The sequence below is a fragment of the Ciona robusta genome, chromosome 8 (assembly GCF_009617815.1).
Source record: "Ciona robusta chromosome 8, ASM961781v2".
Classification (NCBI taxonomy): domain Eukaryota; kingdom Metazoa; phylum Chordata; class Ascidiacea; order Phlebobranchia; family Cionidae; genus Ciona; species Ciona robusta.
The window spans coordinates 470,758-491,003 of NC_143242.1; the positions used below are offsets into that span (position 1 = coordinate 470,758).

Here is a 20,246-nt window from a genome sequence, read left to right on the forward strand (position 1 = left end):
AATGAAGAATTACAGATTCTATCTCCATAATCAGTGAACCCGACAAGTTTACCACAGCGATAAACAAGATTTTCCTTCACTGTAGACGAATTATTATTTATTAAATCATGTATTTAAAAATATTTTTGCAACATTAAACATTTCATTTCATCCACAGTAAGGTAGGCTTCAATGAAAATTTTAAGATTGTTCAGTTGATGAAAAGCAAGTTCATTAATTCCACATGAGCTGGTGTGCCAATGTTTCTTTACACAAACAAAATCAGGTAATGGATATAACAATGTTACTTAATTTTATTTGTTTGTCAATTTTCATACCTATACTGACGCAAAGTTTTAGATGATGGCAAGATGAGGACCACCTGTGCTGATCAACTGACTATATGCAGCAGGGGAACGGGAATACAGTTCTTTAGCCCAGCGGATAATGTCAGGATGATATCGTCTGCCATTTGTGCTCCTAGATGCATTCTCACATTGATTTGTAAAAAATATCTTCTGCCAGTTATTCATTTCGCCAGACTCATTTTGAACCATGTTCTAAAGGTATGATGTTTGTATTATGTTTTAGTCATACTTTTGAATGTAGTATAAAAATAAATTGCAAACAATAGCTTTGGGTACCCTTATATCTTGATGAAGGTTTTCATCAACTGTAAGTGCAGTCCCACTTGTGTCTGCAATACTTTTTTTCGTGCAGTACTTTTTGTTGTATTTTGTTTTTATCTCGTACCGCATGCAATTTAAGCATGTGTATCCATGCATGAGGTGGCTGAAACTTTAAAGCCAAAGATTATCTCGTTAATGTTATTATATTACAAATAAATCTCACCATACACTTGACAGGTTGGTGACCGCATTAATTTTGTTGCTGTAATGCAGTCTGATTGCCACAATTGTATAAAGTGGCTTTTAGTGTTTTTTATTTCAGTCGTTGCACCTTTGCACATAATGTAGGTTTGAGCATCGCCTGTGTGTTAAACAGGACAGTTTAATACTTGAAAATGTTGTTCTCTAAAACGGATTGTGTTTTATTAATTAAATATATTTACATAGAAAGGAGTACAAAGTGGAAGTGCGAATATCAAGAAGTGCAAGATTCATCACTGGCCATCCGTGAAATGCAACCCAGTTTACTGCTAATGCTGGATCAATGCAGATACTGAAAATCGGTTTATATTACAGTATTTGTCTATTATTAATCTGTTAAATTTTGAAAGTTAACTAAATAACAGTCTGAAACCTCATCATTGGCTGTATAAAACTCTCCCCATGTAATTCTGCCCAAAACTTCCCTCCTATTAAGGTGTAACTCCAACTTGCTAAATATACAAGATTTGAAAATTGTCTGAACTTGATATTTCTCATCACACCCTGCAATGATGGTGATAGTTGTTTCCAGGATTTTATTAGATCATCAATATTCCGATGTCTTACTGTAACTGGGCAATTCTTTACGTAATGTTGGTGCCTTTCGAATTTTCTTTGAAAGAAATGTTTTTGTTTAATTGGATTAGCCATTTTTAAATAAAGTAACCACTGCTGATTTCGGATGAGACTTTTGGGGCAGATATAATGTAGGTAGAGCCCCAACTACCAACCTTTTTGATTTTTTAAATTTTATTACTTCAGAATTCCTGAAGTGCTGTTCACATATTGCTGCCCTGAATGTAAAGACAGTGCTTACTTATTTTAGATACACTTCTTAAACAATGAACACTAACGATTCCTTATGGAGCATGTTGTCATTTTTCATTGGGTCTCGTAAATTTAATTGGGTCTCGTAATGTCAAAATAAATTTTGTAAGTTGTTCGCCGTGTAATCTTTCACACTCTGTTCTTTCAAATTCTGGTCTTCTTATAGTAAATAAAGAAAATTTGTTTTTACTGTGAGTTGTATAACTGCAACCCTGAATACAACAATTGCTGCTCATCTTTTAAATATAATTTTCTTCAGTAGTACCTTGTCACGTTTTTACGCGTGACGGATGGATTTTTAATTGGAATTAACTATCGAAAGGTGTCTCGAAGCTGGTCCCGTTAATCACCGTAGCTAAACGTCTTTCTTATTCCTCTTACTCACAACCATACGTAACTCAGTTCACTCTTGTATATCATGTTTACTACGGACCACAACACGCTTATATACGCAACGATTTCACGACGAAAGACACAAAAAAACAAAAGAACAGCATGATAACTGCAGCGTCTAGATACGTAACAGCAGGGGTGTTTGGTTTGGCTCCAGACCTTGCAGTTACGTTCCACGACTTCCGCGATACGTAATTATCGATCTATAGATACGGCAGATGACCCAGAAACTCACGCACAATACATAATATGAGGTTTAAGGAATAGCAGCCTTTTACGCATCAAAGCGTGAATTTGTGACATCACCCCCCATTTAAAGAACTTTGTTAAAAGTTCACTAAAAGAACAAATAACAAAAAAAACAACATAAATTCACTGTTTGAAAACGGATACATATACACAAATATAATTTACGATGAGACGTGGTACATAGAATGAAAGTCATGAGCGGCTAAGATAATCAGCACCCACGTTATCGGCGCCTTTGATATATTCGTATTTGATTCGATAGTTTTGGAGAAACAGTGCCCAGCGCATTATGCGGTCGTTTATGAACTTAGCCTGATCAACATAAACCAGGGGCTGATGGTCGACTTGTAGTGTAAACTCAACACCGTAGAGATATCTGGAGAACTTTCTGATGGCCCATACGATCGCCAGACATTCCCTCTCGATGGTTGAATATCTGGATTCGGTCTTGGTCAGTTTCTTGCTCGCGTAGCTCACGGGGAGGCACCGTCCGTCGTGAATCTGACCAAGCATAGCTCCGATGCCCTCGTTTGACGCATCCGTCCGCAGCACAAATGGTTTTGATACATCAGGTAGCTGTAGTATGGGGTAATTTGTCAAATGCCGTTTAAGAGTAGTGAATGCTTGCTCATGGGCGTCATCCCATGTGATGGAACTTGGTTGACCTTTTTTTTGTCAAGTCGGTCAGTGGTGTAGCGATGGTCGCATAATTTGGGATAAAATCTCTGTAGTATCCGGTCAGTCCAAGGAAAGCTCGGACTTCCTTTTGAGTAGTTGGCCGGGAAGCATTCTCAACCTTTGTCACGTTGTCCCTTTGTAGTCCAACCACCCCGTCAACTAGATGATGCCCTAGAAAGTCGAGATTGTCCGTTCCGACAACACATTTTGAAGGGCGTGCAGTGACACATGCACTGCGAAGTCGTTGAAGTAGTACTCGCAGAGCATCGAGGTGTTCTTACCATGTTTCCGTGTGTACAATGATATCATCGATGTAGCATTCGACATTGTGCAGTCCTGCAAGTATTCTGCGCATGCCTCGTACAAATGTGGCGCTGGAATTAACCATCCCAAACGGCATCCTTACGAATTCGTACGTTCCATCTGGTGTCACAAAAGCCGTCTTGTGTATATCCATTTTCGCTACCGGCACTTGCCAGTAACCTTTCGACAGATCTATTTTGGTAAAAAACCTGTCTTTGTAAAGTTTTTGAAATATCGCTTCTGCCGACGTCATAGGTTCGGGGTCGAATACTGTTACTTTGTTTAGTTTCCGAAAGTCGATACATATCCGATTAGATCCGTCTTTCTTTTTGACGATGACCACTGGTGACGCGTATGCGGACTCTGAGGGTCTGATGACTCCCATTGCCAGCATGTTGTTGATTTCCGTTCTTAGTGATTCGCGTACACTGTATGGTACTGGATAAGGCTTTGAGCGTATTGGCTTCTCATCCGTGACTGTGATCTTGTGTTCGATAATTCCCATCTCACCCGGGACGTCCGAAAATACATCCTTGAACGTTTGCACAAGCATTTTGACCTCTTGTAGTCTTAAATGCTCTAATTGTTTGCCGTAACAGATATCTTCAAGCGACTCTTTAGCTCCGAGTGTTGGCACATCCCATGGTGTCTCTTCCTCTTCGGCTACCACTCCTATAACTGCCGAACTGGCAGTGAGATTGTGTCCTTCTTCGGGACTCGGTCGAACCTCACGTTCCACGTATTCCTTCAGTAGATTAGCGTGGAATGTTTTCAATCTTCCATTTATGTCGAGTCTGTAATCATTACTACCCAGCTTGCTCTCAATGGTGAAAGGTCCCTTCCATTGCATCAACAGCTTGTTATTATCTGTGGGTAGAAGAACGAGGGCTCGGCTGCCGACTTGTAACAGTCGGCGTTTCGCTTTTCGGTCGAAATAGCGCTTATAACGAGTTTGCGACTTTTCCAATTCGTCGTTAGCAATCTTTAAAGTGTCCCGGAGACGTTCTCGTAATTGCATTACGTATAAATAACTGGTTTGTACCTCTGGATCTGTCTTGCCGTTGGTCCACATTTCTTTGAGTACATGCATGGGCCCTCGTACCGTCCTCCCATACATCAGTTCAAAAGGCGAGAAACCCGTGGATTCCTGTCTCACCTCTCGATAAGCAAATAGAAGCGGGTTTATATACCGATGCCATTGAGCTGGTTGGTCGCTGCAGAGCCTCCTTAACATACGCTTTAGCGTCCCATTGAAACGTTCAACAAGACCATTGCACATCGGATGATAAGGCGTTGTTGATAAGTGACGTATCCGTAGTAGCCTTTCGACTTCTTGCATACACTCCGATATAAACTGTGTGCCCATATCACTCAATACTTCTTCAGGTATGCCAAGCCGACTGTACATATCAACCATGGCCTCAGCTACTTCTTCCGTACTGATTCCTTTTAATGGCACTGCCTCAGGATATCTCGTTGCGTAATCCACAAGCGTCAATATGTAGCGATGCCCTCTTCCACTTGCCGGTAGGGCCAATTAAATCTACAGCTACCTTTTTAAAGGGGACGTCGACCAAGGGCATGCGCTCCAGGGGCGCGATCGGTACTCTCCCCTTTTGAATGGTGCGCTGGCAGATGTCGCATGACCTGCAAAACCGGCGTATATCTCCGTTCATGCCGGGCCAATAGAAGGCTTGAAGAATCTTGTCTTTTGTCTTTTTAGTTCCCATATAGCCTCCCATCATTGATTCGTGCGCCACTTCCATTATCTTATTCCTCAACTTCCTTGGAACAACTATTTGGTTCAGAGGTTTTCCATAGTTAATCTTCGGAGTCGTGAATTTTCTAACCAGTAGACCATCCTTTTCAAAGAAGCAAACTCTAGTGGTACCTTTGCCTCGTTCATCGTTCATTTCCCGATACTTTTGCAGGCTCTCGTCTTGCAGCTGGGCACTCATGAATCCGCTCTTGTCAGTGACCGGCCAGTCGTTCGGCGTTGGGATCGTCAAGGGAGGAATTCCCCCAGATTTTGCCGTCTGCGCTCTCGTCGTCACAGCACATGCGATACCCCACTGTCGATCTGGTTGTGCGGGATCTCTCGCTCCGGGAACGTTCCCAATAATCACGTCATACAGCATATCTGGGAGGCACAGCGCCTCCGCATATCCAGTGTAATACGGCGTGTCTAGAAATACATTAGCAAACTCCCCCTTTTTTGTTGATTTATCAAGAAGGTTGACGAATCCAAATTTTCCAGTTAATTGATTATCTGATACGAATCGTCTTTTTAAGATTATTCCAGTACAACCAGTGTCTCTGAGTACCCTCACCTCACACTCGCCCACTCGTCCGTCTAATATAGGAAGCAGCTCCTCTCCGCATGATTGAACACATACGCTGCTGTAGACCGGCAGCCGTTTGCCGTTTTGGGTTACGAGATAATCCTCCATTTTCATCCCTCGTTGCGTTGTCCGATGTCCTAGGTTCACGTTCCCGAATATAGGCAACTGCGGCATTCTGGCGGAAAGGTGGGCGTGGGTTGCTGCTCCTCGCTCGGCAATCTCTCGCGAGGTGACCGATGCGGTCGCATAGAAAGCACTTTCGTGTTTCCCTCCAATCTTGCCTAGCTGACGGGCATTCACTCGAATAATGTCCAAACGCCATACAATTAAGGCATCGTATCCGTCTTTGGGGTCCGTCTGTAATTGACGTTTGATTTTCTTTTGGCCTGATGCTTCCGGACGCCAGAGTCTTTCCATGAGCGTTAAGGTACTGATCCGATATCCGGGACAACGAAGTTTGACCGTGTGGCGCTTGTTCTTTAATATATGTAGCGAGATCTTTGGGACAGATACTAATGAACTGTTCTTTAACGATCAGCATCACTATATTTTGCTCGCTCCATCCATCTTTGGACATCTCAATCCACTTGCGAAAATAATTTGTTAAGCGAACGAGAAATTGTTCCGAGTTCTCGTTAGCTTCTGGCTTCGCAGTTCGGAATTTGCTTCGATAACCGTCCTCGGTGAGGTCGTACCTTTTCAGTAAAGCCGATTTTAATCGGTCATAATCTGCGGCGTCTGAATTGGTCAATCGTGAATATACGTCCAGTGCCCTGCCGGTTAGTAGAGCACTCAACGACGTTGCCCAATCTTCCCTTTCCCATCCGCATGTCGCTGCGAATCGTTCGAAACGAAGCAGGTAACTATCCAACTCGTCTTTGCCATCGACGAATGCGGGAAGTTTAGGGGATCTTGCCCTAATTGGTGCGTCAGCGTTGGAAGTGAAACTCCCATTACTCTGTGGTACCTGAAGTTCGATACGCCTCATTTCCAGCTCATGTTTCCTAGCGGCGTCTGCCTCCCTTTCAGCAGCATCACGGGCGTCTTGGGCAGCTTCACGTTCTCTTTGGCGATCTTCTCGTTCTCTTTGGCGATCTTCTCGTTCTTTTTGTTGTTCTTCTCGTTCCGCCGCTTGTAGTTCGTTGACATAAGTCCTTAGGTCGCTACCTTCTAGCCCAAGCTGCTTTCCGATCTCCATATAACTCTCCATATTGTTAGCGTGGTGAACACCGGCTTCTGTCTTCTACCTTCGTTTAAGTTTCCAACTAAGAATAATCCCGGACGAGCCCCCAGTTGTCACGTTTTTACGCGTGACGGATGGATTTTTAATTGGAATTAACTATCGAAAGGTGTCTCGAAGCTGGTCCCGTTAATCACCGTAGCTAAACGTCTTTCTTATTCCTCTTACTCACAACCATACGTAACTCAGTTCACTCTTGTATATCATGTTTACTACGGACCACAACACGCTTATATACGCAACGATTTCACGACGAAAGACACAAAAAAACAAAAGAACAGCATGATAACTGCAGCGTCTAGATACGTAACAGCAGGGGTGTTTGGTTTGGCTCCAGACCTTGCAGTTACGTTCCACGACTTCCGCGATACGTAATTATCGATCTATAGATACGGCAGATGACCCAGAAACTCACGCACAATACATAATATGAGGTTTAAGGAATAGCAGCCTTTTACGCATCAAAGCGTGAATTTGTGACATACCTGTTTATATTATAAATTTTATTGTAATAAAGTTTGCACAGTAAAAAAAACGCAAAATGTTTTAATAAAGTTCAATGTTCAATATCTAAAGTTAACGCAATTGGATGCAGTAATGTAGGCTATCCGGGATAAGAATTTCTTTGGTTCGTACAGACTATGTCTTGACAGCAGCAGATGTATTCAATGATTAATTTTAATGTTATATTTCTAAATAATAAACAATATGAAGATTTAGGAACGATTAAGCAAAAAACTCTTTTAAACTACCATCAGTATATACTGGTTCAGCGAAGTATACATTTTTCGTTTTAAGATGTGGCGTTGCTCTTGGAAACTGTCACATGGGATCGGCGAAATCAAGCGTGACCCGTCTATCGAAAAAACAGGAGTGTGCACTCTATTACATTAGTTCTCTATGGTTCCACAGTTTCTAAGAATGCGTCGCACTGTGTCCCCAACTCGATTACCCTGAAGCTTTCGGAAGTATCTGAAACGAAAAGCAGTACTTTATATTCACAGTAAGGATGTGCCTAGGCGAACCCGAATAGATTCGCCGAATAACGGCACAAGTTTGATATTCGCGCGAACCCGAATATTGCGCGAGATTCGTGTACGAATATTTATTACGCACGTGACGATGCTTTACTCGTTGACACAACAGGTTTCTTACGTGATTGCACCATGCTGTCTGTGACGTAACACGTGTGTGACGCAAGCAAGTGTGGTATATATGTGTAGAATGATAGTCAGCTCATTTTCTATCGAGTCAATAAGCTTAATTGCATGCTGTTTCCACGAAAAAAATGTCTAAAAAATCAGGCGTATGAAGTTATTTTGAAAACGACAAACACAAAGCTGTTTGTAACGTATGTAATGCGAAGATAAGCAGAGGCAAATCTTCGTACACAACCTCGGCTTTTTTCAAGCATTCACTGCGTCATGGTATCAGTATTGCCGCTGAAGCTACGTCCGGGCTCTCTACTTTGGCAGTTTCTACAAAAAGGCCAAGACAATCAACAATTGGAGAGGCAATGTTTTAAATACGAAGTTTGAATCCTCACATCCCACGTCACATAAAATTACTGGCATGATAGCTGAAATGATTGCCGTCGATTTCTTATCTTTTTCTATTGTGGAAAATTGGGGATTTCAACGTTTATTGGAAGAACTGAAGCCGCGTTATCAAATTCCAAGTAGGAAATATTTTACTAAAACTGCCATTCCAGAGTTATATAAAAAAGTTCAAAGTCGTGTTAGCGGTTTATTGTCCACAGCTGCTGGACCAATCTGTGGGAGAACTGACATTTGGACTAGTATCCAAAATGTTGCATATATGAGCTTGACGACACACTTTCTGAGCTGGAATAAGGTTGATCCGAAAAGATTGTCGTTCGTGTTGGCTTGTGCCGAACTTGAAGAAAATTCGCACACAGCAGACGCTATATTGCGTGAAATACGAAGAGTAGAAGCGCAGTGGGGAATCATTTTTTTTACTATGACGTCAGATAACGCTGCCAGTGTGGTGAGGGCACTAAAAGACGGCAATATTAATAATGTTCGTTTCATGGCCCACACTGTCAACCTGGTGGTACAATTCTCACTAAAGAACGGACAAAGAATGGTTTGTGACACCATTAGCCAATCCCGTGCTATTGTGAAGCATTACCATAAATCTGCAAAGAACACCAAGCGTTATAAAGATTATTAAGAAAGTCGAGGAAAGCCGGTACTAAAACTAATTGGCAACGTAAGCACAAGATAGAATTCAACGTATCATTTAGCTGATCGTCTTGTGCAACAAAAAGAAACGATAAATCACTTGGCAAACAACGAAGGAATTGCTCAAACCTTGTCGTATAATGAATGGCAGATCGCCACTTCTTTTTTTGACACGGCAACGTTGCAGTTTATCCCACCAAAACACCACTTTGGCACACGTTTATGGTGGCCCAGTGTTGCCACACGTTTTTTTAACTCTTAACAATAAAAAAAAAAACAAAAAAAAAACGAAAATGAAATTGAAAACGGAAATGAAAACGAAATTGAAAACGAAAATGAAAACGAAATTGAAAACAAAAATGAAAACGAAAATGAAAACGAAAATAAAAATGAAAACGAAAATAAAAATGAAAACGAAAACAAAAATGAAAACGAAAACGAAAATGAAAACGAAAATAAAAATGAAAACGAAAATGAAAATGAAAACGAAAATAAAAATGAAAACGAAAACAAAAATGAAAACGAAAATGAAAACGAAAATGAAAACGAAAAAAAAATGAAAACGAAAATGAAAACAAAAATGAAAACGAAATTGAAAACGAAAATGAAATTGAAAACGAAAAAAAAATGAAAATCAATTTCGCTTTTCGCGTCGTGGCCGAGGAGTGCCAACGAAAAAAAAAAACGAAAATGAAATTCAATCGCGCCGTGGCCGAGGAGTGCCATGTGCAGTGTTACCATTGTATTTCATTTATACTTACCATATTGGATTGTACGTCCTTCTGATAAACAATAATGATGTAGAGTTAGGCGTATCTACAATCTACATTATGTATTTACTTTATTGAGTTATTTAGCAAATAAAACTCAGTGAAATTATCAGTACGTAAACTCGTTATTTTGCATTGCATCACTGAATCGAATGACGTCATATTCAAGCAATTCCCTCGGGTAAAATCGCTGTTAGTCTTTTTATATATTGCGGTTTTATCAACACAAAACTGTGCGAAAAACAAGAATATAATGTGCCATATCCGACGTAACATATCCTTATTGTGACGTCATATGTTGCTATTTAGACGTAACAAATGGCTACGCATTGCAGGTGAATTACGGCGACGAAGCTTCTTTTCGCTTGTTAAAATTAATTTACGAAACGAACGCTCGACTTTGTTCAAAAAAACTATATATATAGCGGGTATCAGTGAGACCAAGGAACATTTTGAGACCACAATTTTTGCTGGTCACCAGATATAGGAATACCGTACCGCCTTTTCTTATGCCATGTCGAAATAAAGTATTTTGATAGTACAGCGTTAATTGTACTAATGTATATTGGGTTCAAAAAATACAGTCAAGTCGTAATGGTATGCCGTGATCAGGTAGCTATCCATTTACAAAGTGTAGAAGGACCAATGAACAGTATTATCATTCCTCAGCCTAATGATCTATAACTGGAGAATCAATTTATCAATGTCACGCTAATACTCCCCATTGTGAGATAACAGAAACAATTTCCCCATTGCCTTAACTTTGCGGAAGCATTGGTCAGTGAACTGTTTGAATATTCAGCAGTAGAAACAGATCCTGTTAAGTTTTATTAAACGATTGGATATTATTAAAGAATGGCCGATAAATATGAAGAACTAGAACAGTGGAGCAAATTTAATAAGCAAATGTCGAACAAACGGAGACCAGACAAAAATAAGAAAGAATCGTGGAAAAAGCTTATCAAAAATGGACATCTTGTTGTACAGCAATACGAGCCTAACGTTTGCGGTAAGGCTCAAAAATATCCACGACGAGGTGCACGCATGTTTGTACCGTTTCACTATGAGGAAGTTACCCTGCACAACATCAAAACAGCTTGTTACGACCACTTTCAACTTGGAAAATCCTGTAGATGTGATATTCTCGTCGGTGAGCAAGGACCGTCATGTAGCATGTTAAATCAATTAACAAATCTAAACGTCCTCCACATACGATTCGTCCAATCGGAAACAGATGAAAACGAAGTAGACCTACAGAAGTCTGACGAGTTACCGTTTCTACACCCTCGCAAGAAACCAAAAATACAGAAGATTACCAACCAACGCTCACTCAAATCACTTAAGTATAAACTAAACTGAAATTGCCACGTAATGAACAAAGAGAATGCGAGAGAAAAAAGGCGATGACGTAACAAAAGAAAGAACCGGAACATAACTTAATTTGATAGACGTTTGGGTAAAATAACTGCACGCCAATAACATGGCTCTCCAAAATTTCGAAACGAAACTTTCCTTAAACACGATTAATACACAAACATAAAAGGTACTCGATGCAGATTATAGTCACACAAAGGCTCCTCGTCGGGCGATCGGGCTCCTTCATTCTCGTCTTCTCGCTCAGTCGTTTGAGTGTCTGCATCTGAGTTGCGAGCATCACTGAATTGTCTATAAATTGCTACTAGTTTATGGATCGGTCGCTCCAGCACAGAAGGCGAGCTCGTACGGCGACCCTTCTCGTCTCTGTTTTGTTCTGCGATAGTCAATCGAACTTTTCGCACCAGGCCGTCATTACTTGGCGGCACGTCTAGTATTCTCGCCATACTCCACTTATTCCGTGGGTATAATAACGTAATGGCAGGCTTCTCAAAATGATCATTTCAGCCTCCTTTAATAGTGCACATGTCAATTCAGCGTCGTTGCCAGTTTTCTTTCGTAGGATTCGTAAAGTGTTAGCTACTGCTCTTTTTGCTTTAAACCACGTTGACACATGATTGAGTCTCTCGACATCAAGGTTAGAGCATTGAACTATGTTTGAACTAAAAACAGAAAGCCGTTTCATCTCCATATTGATTTCTTGTTGTACTGTTCCGTCATGAATGAAGTGGTTACTGTCGGGAGGTTTAAAATCCGCTGACCAAAGGAAATCTGGCCCGCGTAGCCTTGTTGATGAACATTTCAATTCTCTAGGCTTCATACCACGGCTGGCATAGTCACTGGGATTGGATTCCGATGACACGTGAAACCAACGTCGATGGTCGGTCAGATCTTTCAGTTGTTGAACTCGATCCAATCGGCCTTGTCTCGGCACAGCTGCTGTAATAATCTTTTTGCTTCGAGCGTCACCGGCGCCGCAAAACCCAACGGATCATAAATCGAGCTCACCGTTGCAAGAATTCCTCTACGGGTCAGAGGAGTGTCTTTAAAATCAATTCGAAATGAAAATGAGTCGTTTTCTAAGCACCCGGATTCGGGTCGGGTGAGATGCGAACGCGTGCGGCGGTGATTCGAACATGGAATTCAGGTCGGGTGAGATGCGAACGCGTGCGGCGGTGATTCGAACATCGAATTCAGGTCGGGTGAGATGCGAACGCGTGCGGCGGTGATTCAAACATCGGATTCGGGTCGGGTGAGATGTGAACTTGCGGCGGTGATTCGAACATCAAATTCAGGTCGGGTGAGATGCGAACGCGTGCGGCGGTGATTCGAACATGGAATTCCGGTCGGGTGAGATGCGAACGCGTGCGGTGGTGATTCGAACATCGAATTCAGGCCCGGTGAGATGCGAACGCGTGCGGTGGTGATTCCAACATCGAATTCAGGTCGGGTGAGATGCGTACGTGCGGCGGTGATTCAAACATCGGCTTCAGGTCGGGTGAGATGCAAACGTGCGGCGGTGATTCAAACATCGGTTTCATGTCGGGTGAGATGCGGACGTGCGGCGGTGATTCGAACATCTAATTCAGGTCGGGTGAGATGCGAACGTGCGGCGGTGATTCGAACATCGAATTTAGGTCAGGTGAGATGCGAACGCGTGCGGCGGTGATTTCCAATATCGAATTCAGGTCGGGTGACATGGTTTCAGGTCGGGTGAGATGCGAACGTGCGGCGGTGATTCGAACATCGAATTCAGGTCGGGTGAAATGCGAACGTGCGGCGGTGATTCAAACATCGAATTCAGGTCGGGTGAGATGCGACCGTGGGGCGGTGATTCGAACATCAAATTCGGGTCGGGTGAGATGCGAACGTGCGGCGGTGATTCGAACATCGAATTCAGGTCGGGTGAGATGCGAACGTGCGGCGGTGATTCGAACATCTAATTCAGGTCGGGTGAGATGCGAACGCGTGCGGCGGTGATTCGAACATGTAATTCAGGTCGGGTGAGATGCGAACGTGCGGCGGTGATTCGAACATCGAATTCAGGTCGGGTTAGATGCGAACGTGCAGCTGTGATTCGAACATCGATTTCAGGTCAGGTGAGGTGCGAACGTGCAGCGGTGATTCGAACATCGAATTCAGGTCAGGTGAGGTGCGAACGTACAGCGGTGATTCGAACATCGAATTCAGGTCGGGTGAGATGCGAACGCGTGTGGCGGTGATTCCAACATCGAATTCAGGTCGGGTGAGATGCGAACGTGCGGCGGTGATTCGAACATCTAATTCAGGTCGGGTGAGATACGAACGCGTGTGGCGGTGATTCCAACATCGAATTCAGGTCGGGTGAGATGCGAACGTGCGGCGGTGATTCGAACATCTAATTCAGGTCGGGTGAGATGCGAACGTGCGGCGGTGATTCGAACATCGAATTTAGGTCAGGTGAGATGCGAACGCGTGCGGCGGTGATTTCCAATATCGAATTCAGGTCGGGTGACATGCGAACGTGCGGCGGTGATTCGAACATCGAATTCAGGTCGGGTGAGATGCGAACGCGTGCGGCGGTGATTCGAACATCGAATTCAGGTGCGGCGGTGATTCAAACATCGAATTCAGGTCGAGTGACATGCGAACGTTCGGCGGTGATTCGAACATCGAATTCAGGTCGGGTGAGATGCGAACGTGCAGCGGTGATTCGAACATCGAATTCAGGTCAGGTGAGGTGCGAAAGCGTGCGGCGGTGATTCGAACATCGAATTCAGGTCGGGTGAGATGCGAACGTGCGGCGGTGATTCGAACATCGAATTCAGCTCAGGTGAAGTGCGAACGCGTGCGGCGGTGATTCGAACATCGAATTCAGGTCAGGTGAGATGCGTACGTGCGGCGGTGATTCGAACATCGAATTCAGGTCGGGTGAGATGCGAACGTGCGGTGGTAATTCGAACATCGAATTCAGGTTAGGTGAGGTGCGAACGTACGGCGGTGATTCGAACATCGAATTTAGGTCAGGTGAGATGCGAACGCGTGCGGCGGTGATTTCCAATATCGAATTCAGGTCAGGTGAGAAGCGAACGTACGGCGGTGATTCGAACATCGAATTCAGGTCGGGTGAGATGCGAACGCGTGTGGCGGTGATTCGAACATCGAATTCAGGTCGGGTGAGATGCGAACGTGCGGCGGTAATTCGAACATCGAATTCAGGTTAGGTGAGGTGCGAACGTACGGCGGTGATTCGAACATCGAATTTAGGTCAGGTGAGATGCGAACGCGTGCGGCGGTGATTTCCAATATCGAATTCAGGTCAGGTGAGGTGCGAACGTACGGCGGTGATTCGAACATCGAATTCAGGTCGGGTGAGATGCGAAAGCGTGTGGCGGTGATTCCAACATCAAATTCAGGTCGGGTGAGATGCGAACGTGCGGCGGTGATTCGAACATCTAATTCTGGTCGGGTGAGATGCGAACGTGCGGCGGTGATTCGAACATCGAATTTAGGTCAGGTGAGATGCGAACGCGTGCGGCGGTGATTTCCAAATCGAATTCAGGTCGGGTGAGATGCGAACGCGTGTGGCGGTGATTCCAACATCGAATTCAGATCGGGTGAGATGCGAACGCGTGCGGCGGTGATTCCAACATCGAATTCACGTCGGCGGTGATTCAAACATCGGTTTCAGGTCGGGTGAGATGCGAACGTGCGGCGGTGATTCGAACATCGAATTCAGGTCGGGTGAGATGCGAACGTGATTCGAACATCGAATTCAGGTCGGGTGAGATGCGAACGTGCGGCGGTAATTCGAACATCGAATTCAGGTCAGGTGAAGTGCGAACGCATGCGGCGGTGATTCGAACATCGAATTCAGGTCGGGTGAGATGCGAACGCGTGTGGCGGTGATTCGAACATCGAATTTAGGTCAGGTGAGATGCGAACGCGTGTGGCGGTGATTCCAACATCGAATTCAGGTCGGGTGAGATGCGAACGTGCGGCGGTGATTCGAACATCTAATTCAGGTCGGGTGAGATGCGAACGTGCGGCGGTGATTTCCAATATCGAATTCAGGTCGGGTGAGATGCGAACGCTTGTGGCGGTGATTCCAACATTGAATTCAGGTCGGGTGACATGCGAACGTGCGGCGGTGATTCAAACATCTAATTCAGGTCGGGTGAGATGCGAACGTGCGGCGGTGATTTCCAATATCGAATTCAGGTCGGGTGAGATGCGAACGCGTGTGGCGGTGATTCCAACATTGAATTCAGGTCGGGTGAGATGCGAACGCGTGCGGCGGTGATTCGAACATCGAATTCAGGTGCGGCGGTGATTCATCTAATTCAGGTCGGGTGAGATGCGAACGTGCGGCGGTGATTCGAACATCGAATTTAGGTCAGGTGAGATGCGAACGCGTGCGGCGGTGATTTCCAATATCGAATTCAGGTCGGGTGACATGCGAACGTGCGGCGGTGATTCGAACATCGAATTCAGGTCGGGTGAGATGCGAACGTGCGGCGGTGATTCGAACATCGAATTTAGGTCAGGTGAGATGCGAACGCGTGCGGCGGTGATGCGAACGCGTGTGGCGGTGATTTCCAATATCGAATTCAGGTCAGGTGAGGTGCGAACGTACGGCGGTGATTCGAACATCGAATTTAGGTCAGGTGAGATGCGAACGCGTGCGGCGGTGATTTCCAATATCGAATTCAGGTCAGGTGAGATGCGTACGTGCGGCGGTGATTCGAACATCGAATTCAGGTCGGGTGAGATGCGAACGTGCGGCGGTAATTCGAACATCGAATTCAGGTTAGGTGAGGTGCGAACGTACGGCGGTGATTCGAACATCGAATTTAGGTCAGGTGAGATGCGAACGCGTGCGGCGGTGATTTCCAATATCGAATTCAGGTCAGGTGAGGTGCGAACGTACGGCGGTGATTCGAACATCGAATTCAGGTCGGGTGAGATGCGAACGCGTGTGGCGGTGATTCCAATATCAAATTCAGGTCGGGTGAGATGCGAACGTGCGGCGGTGATTCGAACATCTAATTCTGGTCGGGTGAGATGCGAACGTGCGGCGGTGATTCGAACATCGAATTTAGGTCAGGTGAGATGCGAACGCGTGCGGCGGTGATTTCCAAATCGAATTCAGGTCGGTTGAGATGCGAACGCGTGTGGCGGTGATTCCAACATCGAATTCAGATCGGGTGAGATGCGAACGCGTGCGGCGGTGATTCCAACATCGAATTCACGTCGGCGGTGATTCAAACATCGGTTTCAGGTCGGGTGAGATGCGAACGTGCGGCGGTGATTCGAACATCGAATTCAGGTCGGGTGAGATGCGAACGTGCGGCGGTGATTCGAACATCGAATTCAGGTCAGGTGAAGTGCGAAAGCGTGCGGCGGTGATTCGAACATCGAATTCAGGTCGGGTGAGATGCGAACGTGCGGCGGTGATTCGAACATCAAATTCGGGTCGGGTGAGATGCGAACGTGCGGCGGTGATTCGAACATCGAATTCAGGTCGGGTGAGATGCGAACGTGCGGCGGTGATTCGAACATCGAATTCAGGTCAGGTGAAGTGCGAACGCGTGCGGCGGTGATTCGAACATCGAATTCAGGTCGGGTGAGATGCGAACGCGTGTGGCGGTGATTTCCAATATCGAATTCAGGTCAGGTGAGGTGCGAACGTACGGCGGTGATTCGAACATCGAATTTAGGTCAGGTGAGATGCGAACGCGTGCGGCGGTGATTCAAACATCGGTTTCAGGTCGGGTGAGATGCGAACGTGCGGCGGTGATTCGAACATCGAATTCAGGTCGGGTGAGATGCGAACGTGCGGCGGTGATTCGAACATCGAATTCAGGTCAGGTGAAGTGCGAACGCATGCGGCGGTGATTCGAACATCGAATTCAGGTGCGGCGGTGATTCATCTAATTCAGGTCGGGTGAGATGCGAACGTGCGGCGGTGATTCGAACATCGAATTCAGGTCGGGTGAGATGCGAACGTGCGGCGGTGATTCGAACATCGAATTCAGGTCAGGTGAAGTGCGAACGCATGCGGCGGTGATTCGAACATCGAATTCAGGTCGGGTGAGATGCGAACGCGTGTGGCGGTGATTCGAACATCGAATTTAGGTCAGGTGAGATGCGAACGCGTGTGGCGGTGATTCCAACATCGAATTCAGGTCGGGTGAGATGCGAACGTGCGGCGGTGATTCGAACATCTAATTCAGGTCGGGTGAGATGCGAACGTGCGGCGGTGATTTCCAATATCGAATTCAGGTCGGGTGAGATGCGAACGCTTGTGGCGGTGATTCCAACATTGAATTCAGGTCGGGTGACATGCGAACGTGCGGCGGTGATTCAAACATCTAATTCAGGTCGGGTGAGATGCGAACGTGCGGCGGTGATTTCCAATATCGAATTCAGGTCGGGTGAGATGCGAACGCGTGTGGCGGTGATTCCAACATTGAATTCAGGTCGGGTGAGATGCGAACGCGTGCGGCGGTGATTCGAACATCGAATTCAGGTGCGGCGGTGATTCATCTAATTCAGGTCGGGTGAGATGCGAACGTGCGGCGGTGATTCGAACATCGAATTTAGGTCAGGTGAGATGCGAACGCGTGCGGCGGTGATTTCCAATATCGAATTCAGGTCGGGTGACATGCGAACGTGCGGCGGTGATTCGAACATCGAATTCAGGTCGGGTGAGATGCGAACGTGCGGCGGTGATTCGAACATCGAATTTAGGTCAGGTGAGATGCGAACGCGTGGGCCGGTGGTTTCCAATATCGAATTCAGGTCGGGTGACATGCGAACGTGCGGCGGTGATTCAAACATCGAATTCAGGTCGGGTGAAATGCGAACGCGTGCGGCGGTGATTCGAACATCGAATTCAGGTGCGGCGGTGATTCAAACATCGGTTTCAGGTCGGGTGAGATGCGAACGTGCGGCGGTGATTCGAACATCGAATTCAGGTCGGGTGAGATGCGAACGTGCGGCGGTGATTCGAACATCGAATTCAGGTCAGGTGAGGTGCGAACGTGCAGCGGTGATTCGAACATCGAATTCAGGTCAGGTGAGTTGCGAACCCGTGCGGCGGTGATTCGAACATCGAATTCAGGTCGGGTGAGATGCGAACGTGCGGCGGTAATTCGAACATCGAATTCAGGTCGGGTGAGATGCGAACGTGCAGCTGTGATTCGAACATCGAATTCAGGTCAGGTGAGGTGCGAACGTGCAGCGGTGATTCGAACATCGAATTCAGGTCAGGTGAGGTGCGAACGTACTGCGGTGATTCGAACATCGAATTCAGGTCGGGTGAGATGCGAACGCGTGTGGCCGTGATTCCAACATCGAATTCAGGCCGGGTGAGATGCGAACATGCAGCGGTGATTCGAACATCTAATTCAGGTCGGGTGAGATGCGAACGCGTGTGGCGGTGATTCCAACATCGAATTCAGGTCGGGTGAGATGCGAACGTGCGGCGGTGATTCGAACATCTAACTCAGGTCAGGTGAAGTGCGAACGCGTGCGGCGGTGATTCGAACATCGAATTCAGGTCGGGTAAGATGCGAACGTACGGCGGTGATTCAAAAATCGGATTCGGGTCGGGTGAGATGTGAACGTGCGGCGGTGATTCAAACATCGGATTCGGGTCGGGTGAGATGTGAACGTGCGGCAGTGATTCGAACATCGAATTCAGGTCGGGTGAGATGCGAACGCGTGCGGCGGTGATTCGAACATCGAATTCAGGTCAGGTGAAGTGCGAACGCGTGCGGCGGTGATTCGAACATCGAATTCAGGTCGGGTGAGATGCGAACGCGTGTGGCGGTGATTCGAACATCGAATTCAGGTCGGGTGAGATGCGAACGCGTGTGGCGGTGATTCCAACATCGAATTCAGGTCGGGTGAGATGCGAACGTGCGGCGGTGATTCGAACATCTAATTCAGGTCGGGTGAGATGCGAACGCGTGTGGCGGTGATTCCAACATCGAATTCAGGTCGGGTGAGATGCGAACGTGTGGCGGTGATTCGAACATCTATTCAGGTCGGGTGAGATGCGAACGCGTGCGGCGGTGATTTCCAATATCGAATTCAGGTCGGGTGAGATGCGAACGCGTGCGGCGGTGATTCGAACATCGAATTTAGGACAGGTGAGGTGCGAACGCGTGCGGCGGTGATTCGAAAATCGAATTCAGGTCGGGTGAGATGCGAACGTGCGGTGGTAATTCGAACATCGAATTCAGGTCGGGTGAGATGCGAACGTGCGATGGTGATTCGAACATCGAATTCAGGTCGGGTGAGATGCGAACGTGCGGCGGTGATTCGAACATCGAATTCTGGTCCGGTGAGATGCGAACGTACGGCGGTGATTCGAACATCGAATTCAGGTCGGGTGAGATGCGAACGCGTGCGGTGGTGATTCCAACATCGAATTCAGGTCGGGTGAGATGCGAACGTGCGGTGGTGATTCGAACATCGAATTCAGGTCCGGTGAGATGCGAACCTGCGGCGGTGATTTCCAATATCGAATTCAGGTCGGGTGACATGGTTTCAGGTCGGGTGAGATGCGAACGTGCGGCGGTGATTCGAACATCGAATTCAGGTCAGGTGAGGTGCGAAAGCGTGCGGCGGTGATTCGAACATCGAATTCAGGTCGGGTGAGATGCGAACGTGCGGCGGTAATTCGAACATCGAATTCAGGTCAGGTGAAGTGCGAACGCATGCGGCGGTGATTCGAACATCGAATTCAGGTCGGGTGAGATGCGAACGCGTGTGGCGGTGATTCGAACATCGAATTTAGGTCAGGTGAGATGCGAACGCGTGTGGCGGTGATTCCAACATCGAATTCAGGTCGGGTGAGATGCGAACGTGCGGCGGTGATTCGAACATCTAATTCAGGTCGGGTGAGATGCGAACGTGCGGCGGTGATTTCCAATATCGAATTCAGGTCGGGTGAGATGCGAACGCTTGTGGCGGTGATTCCAACATTGAATTCAGGTCGGGTGACA

At 46.3% G+C, this 20,246-nt stretch overlaps 1 long non-coding RNA gene and 1 pseudogene across 1 annotated transcript; one reads left to right on the forward strand and one right to left on the reverse strand.

Moving 5' to 3' along the window:
* The first annotated feature begins 78 nt into the window (after positions 1-78).
* On the forward strand, positions 79-2,652 carry LOC149731988 (uncharacterized). Its single transcript, XR_016385588.1, has 3 exons — positions 79-265; positions 340-545; positions 1,056-2,652. It is a non-coding gene; the product is annotated as an uncharacterized LOC149731988 (long non-coding RNA).
* Positions 2,100-9,260, reverse strand: LOC149731989 (uncharacterized; annotated as a pseudogene).
* Between the last annotated feature and the right edge of the window lie 10,986 nt (positions 9,261-20,246).